Genomic DNA, 9,492 nt, shown 5'->3' on the forward strand with positions numbered 1-9,492 from the left:
ATTTTTTCCAGTCAATGTGTCTTGTGAGGTCATATGCCATGTTTATAGATTCAGAAGAATTCGACCCAATGGTGATGGAAATTTTGATTGGCAAGTGATCACTACCGTTGGGGTTCTGGATTACATTCCACTTGCAATCTAACGATAGTGAATTCGAGCAAAGCGAGAGGTCAAGAGCACTTGTGTTAGAAGGAGGTTTAGGTACACGTGTTGTTTCCCCAGTGTTCAAAACGGTCATATTGAAGCTGTTACAAAGGTCATATATCAACGATGAACGATTGTCGTCGTACTGTTCCCCCCAGGCAGTTCCGTGAGAGTTGAAGTCTCCCAAGATCAATCGTGGCTCAGGAAGGAGTGAGCACATGTCAACAAGTTGTTTGCGGCTAACCGCAGCTCTCGGAGGCCAATACAAGCTGACAATACAGAGGTCTTTGCCTCTGATGTTTGCATGACAAGCAACAGCTTCGATCCTTCCAATAGGTGGAAGGTCAATTCTAAAAAATGAGTGGCACTTATTGATCCCCAATAGCACCCCTCCGTATCTGTCATCACGGTCCAAGCGTATACTATTAAAATCGTGGAAAGAGATATCATCTCGCGAAGAAAGCCAAGTTTCGGACAGAGCAAAAACATCACAATTGAAGTTATGAGTTAAAAATTTGAATGTATCCAATTTAGGGATAAGACTACGACAATTCCACTGTAAAACAGTGATATCTCCGACCTCTCTATCTAAATTAGACATCAAGAGAGATAATCATTGCAAGGAGGGGCCATGTTTGCATCAATTGCTGTAAAATTGTCTTGATTACTGGAAGCATTGAGAAGACAAGGGTTCTGATGGAGTCGGAAACATTAAAACACTTGAAGATTTGATCCAAAAGGTCAAAAGGACAACTTTATAAATCCCGATTGGGAAGTTGAGCTGGACGGAAAAACAGGGACAGTTGGGGTTTTTGATGTCCCCTCGAGTGCTGGGTCGTTCGAAGGTGAACTATTGCCACGGAAGCCAGGAGGAACCTGATTTTGCTTGTCCGCTGCACTCAATTTTTAGGCAAGCTAACTGGGGGTATCACCGGGGGGACTTTGGGAGTGGTCACATTTTTGCGCCGGGGATTCCCTTTGAAAATAAACGGTGTGCCCCCGCTAGCTGTGTCCGCTTCCATTTCATCAACTGGCAACATGGAAAAGGTATTGTGTGTTGAGATTGGTTGTTGTTGTTGTTGTTGGGCCAGTGGAGAAGCGCCCTTTAAAATTTCCGCAAAAGTGCGCTTCGAGCGTTCGTTTAAAGAGCGCTTCTGTTTCTCCCAGCGACTCTTGTAAGTTTCACAAGCTGAGAGCGCGTGTGGGGATCCTCCGCAATATGGACACTTATGCTCAGTCGCACTGCAGGATTTCCCCTCATGTTGCTCTCCGCAAGTGGCACAGCGCTCCTTGTTGGCACAATAATCTGAAGTGTGACCAACTGACTTGCATTTGTTGCAAGTCATGGGCTTTGGCACGAAGAGTCGCACAGGTAATCTCAATTTGTCCACCATAACGTAGTCAGGGAGGGCGGCACCAGCAAAGGTGACTCGAAACGAGTCGGACGGCGTAAATTTCGTTTGGTCCCCATCATGGGAGAGTTTCCCGAGTTGGCGACAGTCCAAGATCTTTACTTCCATTGAGGGAAGCTTCTTGAACTTGCCTTTTCCTTCTTTTTTTTATTTGTTCGCTCGTCAGACCCGTTTCAGTTATCACCCCCTCAATTTCTACGTTATGGGAGGGTATAAATGTTCTATATTCGAGAGTGAAGTGTTGGTCAGCAACAATCTCGTTTGCGTGTTTCCGTTCATTCACGACAACCCGCAATTTGTTCGGTCTAACCCTGCGAATTTCAGATACAGAAGTGTATCTGGCCAGATCTTTCATGATCTGAATCACGTTAAGGCTTTTTCTTTTTGGTTTTGGCCGGAGGAAAACAACCCACAGGCCAGTTCCAGGTGCATCTTCTGGATAAACTCTGACACGTGTAGCGGAAACAACAGAGGGAGAAGACGAGGACGAGGACGAGGACGAGGATTGGGTTGGATCGGAAACATCAGAAGGGGGAAGCGAAATCGATGATGGGAGAGGGGGAGTGGAAGTAACAGTGGGTTCAGAAGGGAGGCTTGCTATTTTCTTAGAGGGGGGCTTGGAAGGATGAGCAGATTCGTCCCCAGAAGAATTATCTTCTTTTTGAGGGACTCGTTTATGTTTTTTCCCAGATCTTAAATGGGATTCATTATCGGAGATCTCCATCTCTGGAGATCCTCCACTATCCTCCATTTTACAAAAATTTCTGTCTTATTTCTAATATATTATTGATTTTAACAATAATCTCGAAAAAAAAATAACAAAACAAAAATAAATTATGATAATAATATTAAACAATGAACAAATGAGTTGAATAATAATATTAATATTAAATAGGTGTACCTTAATATAAAAGTTGTTCCGATACTGCGCTCTACTGCCCTAACCAGGGAGAGACAGAGGCTACGCGCTATGGATCAACACAATAGCACAAGAATAGCTCACACGGTCACGTGATGATAATTCCCGTTAACGACAGCCACACGATGGCGATCCCGTTATGCCGATGTTCAACAGCCGCCAAGGGCTGCAAGCTGCAAGAGCGCTGCTTCCTTTGTTCCACTTCACAAAAGGTCAATTCGAAAGCGGACAGCAATGACCTTCACTCGTACACTATACCAATCGCACAATAGTAAAAGTGACAACGCACAATAACGACACTGAACTTTACTCATCAAGAGTTGGATAGCGAATGATGGCACGGGATTGTTCTTCGAAATTCAGATGTAGAACGTGCTCGAAAAAGCATCACACACTCCTGCATCCTGGATTTCCTGGTTCTGGTTCCTCTCCTTCTCCCACAATGGATAACCCATCAGCATCTGGAGATACATCGAACTCCGGTGGATTAGGGTCTAGTTCGGTGACATCAATTTCGACAAACTTGGCATCGGGTTCTCATGATACGCACGTCTTTCTTCGTACCGTGCTGTTGAAGGTGAAGGACAAATGGAATAGGCCCCACTTCGCAAGGGCAATGTTGGATAGCGGTTCCCAGGCAAATCTGATGTTAGAAAATCTGTGCCAATTGCTTAAACTTCCGCGACGCAACAAGAGGGTAGCAATTTCTGGCATAGGGCGATCGCATCATCAAACTGCTTGTGAGGTGTCTGCAATCATTGCTTCGAGAATTTTCGATTTCCATCAACCAATGGATTTTCTGGTGATGAATCGTATTACAGATGATCAACCTTCCACATCGATTCATTTTCAACAGTGGAAACCACCACCAGATATGGAGCTTGCTGATCCAGGTTTCGCCACTCCTGGTTCGATTGACATGGTTCTTGGGTCGCAATATTTTTACGATTTTCATCGTTTGGATGGTGGCCGGATCCAGGTGCGAAAGGTTGGTAACTCATTGCCAATATTTATCAACACCGTCTTTGGTTGGGTGGCTGCTGGTGAAGTCGATCGGCAGAGACAGGATACACGGGTGAGCTGCAACGCAGCGTTTACGGATCCATTAGATGAAGCGATTGAAAAATTCTGGGTCATTGAAGAACTGTCGGGTAAAAAACTCCGCTCTCGGGAGGAAGAAGATTGCGAAATGCATTTTCAAAATACGGTGCACAGGGATGAATCAGGTCGCTATGTTGTACGTTATCCAAAACGTGTAGACTTCCACCAATTAGTAGGCGAATCGGAAAGCACAACACTCAGAAGATTTCAACATCTGGAAAGGCGTCTGGAAAAAGATGAAGATTTAAGAAAATGCTACAATCAATTCATGGGAGAATACTTAAAGATTGGTCACATGAAACTGGTAAACAACGAGGTCCAGATGAATGAAACGCGAACGGTCTGTTTTCTCCCACATCATCCGGTTTTTAAGGAATCCAGTTCGACAATCAAGGTCAGGGTAGTTTTCGACGGCTCAGCAAAAACATCAACGAATTACTCCCTCAATGATGCTCTTCTAACGGGTCCGGTTGTGCAGGATGAATTGGTAGATTTAATGGTTCGCTTCCGAAAACATTCCGTTGCTGTTGTAGCGGATGTAGAAAAAATGTATCGCCAGATTCGTGCCCACTCTGAGAATGCAGCTCTCCAACGAATATTTTGGAGATTTAATCAATCCGATCCTATCCAACTGTATGAGCTTCAGACAATAACTTACGGTTTGTCTCCATCCTCATTTTTGGCCACCCGGGTTCTTCAGCAGCTTGCTAACGATGCTGGAGAAAAATATAAACTAGCCGCAAAGGCACTGAAAAACTATTTTTTCATGGATGACTTCCTATCAGGAGCCGATAACGTCGAAAATGGTATACTACTGAGAAACGAAATGCAATCAATAATGGCAGAAGCAGGATTTCCCCTACGAAAATGGAATTCAAATCAACGTGCCGTTCTAGAAGACTTGAATCATGGTGAAACCGATCCGTCAACAACACTTCATCTAGTGTCAGAAACGACAGTCAAAACTTTGGGAGTCGTTTGGGAGACGGAACCAGACTTACTATGCATTGATGTACGAGCCACAACTAACAACGATGATTGGACGAAACGAAAAATTTTTTCTGCAATTGCCCAACTTTACGACCCGCTCGGGCTCGTGTCACGATATAACCGTGGGCAAAAATCGAGATGCAACGATTAGGGCCGGCAGGTATCGGATGGGACGATCCCGTGCCAAAAGAAATCGCAGCACGGTGGAGAGAATTTTATGCCCAGCTAGCAGTTTTGAAAAACTTTAAAGTACATCGTTGCTTTCTAGCACCACAACAAAAGGACGTGCAGTTTCACGTATTTAGCGACGCCTCTGAAGCAGGCTATGTTGCGTGTATCTACGCTCGATCATCGACCAGTGAGGATGGCAAAATAAACATACAGCTCATCGCTTCGAAATCACGCGTAACACCACTAAAACGACTCAGCCTTCCACGATTGGAGCTATGTGCTGCACTATCAGGAGCGAAACTCTACGCTAAGGTCTCTGCAGCGCTGTGAATGGAGGGAATTCCTTGCTGGTTCTGGTCAGATTCGATGGTTGTCCTGCACTGGATTCGAGCTCCACCCAATACATGGCAAACATTCGTAGGCAACCGCACTGCAGAAATTCAACTCCTCACACACGGACACACTTGGAACCACGTGAAAGGACCTGAAAACCCTGCTGATCACATTTCACCTGGGCTACTGCCGAACGATTTCGTCTCACTTGAGAGCTGGCGTGTGGGTCCAGCTTGGCTGCATAAGAAGGAAGACGAATGGCCGAAACAAACACAGCAACACCCACCTGACGATGGAATTACTGAACGACGTAAAACAGTGCTGACATTAAATGTCCCCGAACCATTCCACTTGTTCGAACGTTATTCCTCCTTTCAGCGTCTGGTGACTGCAAACTGCAAAAGATTCATTGGTCAAATGTGCGCAATCAGAAGTTTTCTCTGAGGAGATCAAATCCCTCAGAAAGAATCAAATCGTGTCGAAAAAATCTTATCTCAAATTGTTACATCCATTCCTTGATGAGAAAGGCATACTTTGGGTTGGTGGCCGGCTCAAGCATTCCACACAACATTACCAGACCAAGCACCCTTCAATTCTGCCATACAAACACCCACTATCGCGTCTCATCGCAGCGCATTTCCACACCCAAACCCTACACTCAGGTCCCCGCATGATCCTGGCATCCATGCGTCAGCAGTTCTGGCCAATCAGAGGTACGACACTCGCGAAGCAAATCTTTCATAATTGCGTCAGATGTTTTCGCCACAACCCTGTTCCTATACAACAGCCTGTAGGGCAACTACCGACAGCACGCACTATCCCTGGCAGACCATTCACGATCACCGGAGTAGACTACTGTGGTCCAGTTTATCTCAAGCCCGTACACCGCCGAGCAGGTTCAAGAAAGGCATACATTGCAATTTTCGTTGGTTTTGCAACAAAGGCAGTCCACCTTGAACTCGTATGCGACTTATCGACAGAGTCCTTCCTAGCCACCCTACGTCGATTCATCGCTCGTAGAGGTACACCGGCGGAAATACACTCTGATAATGGAACCAATTTCCAAGGAGCAAAAAACCAACTGGCTAAACTTTACCATTTCCTGCAAAACAAAAATCATCAGCAAACAATAGCTAACAACTGCACAAATTCGGGAATAAAGTGGAGCTTTATTCCACCAAGAGCACCTAACTTTGGCGGCCTGTGGGAGGCAGGCGTGAAAACAGCGAAAAAAACCTTGTCGAAAACAATTGGCAACACTCAACTGTCTTTTGAAGACTATTCCACAGTTCTTACCCAAGTTGAGGCCAATATGAACTCACGGCCTCTCACATCATTATCCGACGATCCCACCGAATTAGACGTATTGACTCCAGGCCATTTTCTGACTGGCTCATCTTTAAACTGTCTGCCAGATCCAGATTATACGACCGTTCCAACACATCGTCTCAAGCATTTCCAGCAACTACAAAAAATAGTGCAAGATCACTGGGCAAGATGGAAGAAGGAATACCTGGCTGAGCTGAATAACCAACGTAGAAGATCAAACCGACCAATACCCATCAACGTTGGCCAGGTAGTATTGTTGCAGGACGACCACAAATCTTCCATATCCAGGCCATTGGCGAGGATTGAACACATTCATCCAGGAGAAGATGGAATTGCCCGTGTTGTGACGGCGAAGACAACAAATGGAACATACAAGAGACCCGTTTCTCGGATTTGTCCACTACCGTTTTCCGAGCACAACAGCACACCACTAAACGAAGTCATCATCACGTCCGAATGAGTGAAAAGAGAACACAAATAGGGATATGGTTTTAAAATTCATTTATTATCATAAACACTTGTTAACATTCTAATGTGATCACCACTGCACTATGTACTCTGTAAATATGTAAACAAATTTAGGTGGCCGGCTATGTTGACGTTTCTATAGTGTTCAATGAGAGATGTGAGCCGTTTAAGTAGATCCAACTGAAATGCACTATAGTTGCGATAATATGGGTAAAAGCTTAACTCTAGATTTTACGCAATACGTATAATAATTGCGTACAATGGAATAAAGCAGGCATTGTGCTTTGCAAGAGCTTTAGGGCACTTTTTGAATTTAATCGTTTTTTGTTTCCGTTAGAGTGCAGTTCGGCCACCGTTAATTAAGTGTAAAAATTATATGTATTTATGTATGAAGTTCAATTAAATGTAGTAATAGTCTGTTAGTGTATAGTCTAAAATTGTAACAAAATGTGTAGTCATTGGTGCTAACAGTGTTCTTAATTGAAAAATCGAACAACGAAATTCGCTTCATACTCTGGGAGAGATTTCGCGAAGTGAACAAAAGCTACTAGCAAATCGCTTATTTTGCTCATTTTGTGTAATTTTCGTTTCCCCTCGAGCTGTAGACGCGAGGAATAGTTCACTTACATTGCTTCTGTCATTACAATCAACACATCGAGCCGAGTCATGGCAAAGTAGGCGTAATCATACTGTTTCACGCCATATTGTGTAGCGAAAATCAAGCTGGGTCACCATTGCACAAGGAAAATAATTCTTCTGTTGGGATGCTATGTTTCGTTTTCCAGCCGCAAAACATGTCTCCACCAAAGATATCATTTTCGCAATACAACTGCAACTACACCTCATCAAGCAGTCGTCTCTTCTCGAAGCCTATCATACTAACAAAAAAGATTTTTTTAAAAGAGTGCAAAATGATTATAGATGGGTGTATATTAAGTCGCTTCAAACCACTTTGTTTTTTGGCTTTATGTTGGATACAACAGCGAGTTTTAAAACGGTGAATCTTCTGACAGAATTAATTTGCTGCATAGGTCAAATTATTTGGTTTCCAAAATTCACTCGCCCATAAATAAACACATGAATAAAATCGAGAAAGGCAAGAGATAGAAAAGACAAAACAATAAACAATAGAGTATTGTAACTATTGGGGATAGGAATAGAAGATATAAAGAATTTATAGCAGTCACCAATTACCCAAAAGAAAGACCCCATCATTATTCATTTGGAAGCCTTGGAGGATAAACCAATTTTTAAAAACCCAAAAACCAATTTCCGATCTACTGTGAAAATATTGTATTGAAATAGTGTATTGTAGTTAGAACTGAGAAATAAAATAAAGATGTGTAATTAGGCGTTTTAAAGTGAACGAAGTGTTTTCAAATTTCAATACCATCCGAGTGAATGCGAGGGATGAATCAATTCAAAGGGCAAGGTATTCATCTCAACAAGGTTTGGAATCACGGAATCCAACACACAACAGTACAACGTAGAATTTTTCTTTCTGCGAGTATCGGCACCGAGAAAATTAGCAACAAAACTATGAAATGATTCCAAGAAAAGTTCACTATCGACCAGCAGAGATCGAGGTGAGCTAGACGAAAAGTTGATTGTCGATCCTATACCTCGGTCGAGGCTCAACGTGTTGAGGTACTCTATACGCCATCCAAAGAATCGAGTTTTCACCTTTGAAAGAGTTTTGCAGGGACCTGAAGAAGTGATAATCATACCAAGGTTTGTATGAGGACCATCTCAAAGGGCGGTTTTTTTCCTATTTTTTTTTTGTTTTTTTTATTTGACTAAAATGTTGCAGACACATTCATTATCACCAAAAATGATTTTATCATATTATTAATTTATAACATTTTTGTTCACCATTTTTTCATATTAAGCAATTTGATTGAAATTTTTTTTTAATAGAGCATACTTTTTCCATATCATTTCAATAATAATTTTAAACATCGCGGAAAATACCAAATCAATCGGACCCACAGTTTCTTCGTTTTTTTTAAATTTCCAAGTAATTTTTGTTTAAACCCTTCTCAAGAGTAATGCAAGATGCAAAATATAAAAATGTCTTTTTCGAAATCGAATGAATGTGGCAATTCAATTTTAATATCGTAAACGATCGAAAGAAGGACAGAAGGAAACACTATACGATAAGAGCGAACTGTGTGTACGATCCTAAGCCAATAATCTCACCTATCGGTAGCGGGTGCAATAAAACCCAATGCAAAAAAAAAAATAACGGAAAGGGAAGGGACCAAAAAGATATTTTTTATCGCGCTAGATTCTGTTGCCCGTTAGCCAGGAGTTGCATGTGGTCGATAAGGACCATGGATAAGCGATATAAGCGATAGATAAAGGACTTATATGCAAAGGAACAAGAACGTTTATAGTTTTTTTCTTTCTTTCAAACGTTAGATTTAAATTTAGGCTAGAATTAGGATAGAATAAAAGTGTATAAAAACTCCAGGTTCTCTGAATAAAGAAAGTAGTCTGTGGAAATGTGTCGTTACGAATACTTTCGAAAACCCATCGACTGACGAGAGTTCTTCAGATCCAAGTCTTCCAACGTTCACAGCCATAGTTGTATAATTTGCGCTCGGAGTTCATGAAGATCTTGTA

Source organism: Toxorhynchites rutilus, chromosome 3 (assembly GCF_029784135.1).
Source record: "Toxorhynchites rutilus septentrionalis strain SRP chromosome 3, ASM2978413v1, whole genome shotgun sequence".
Lineage (NCBI taxonomy): Eukaryota > Metazoa > Arthropoda > Insecta > Diptera > Culicidae > Toxorhynchites > Toxorhynchites rutilus.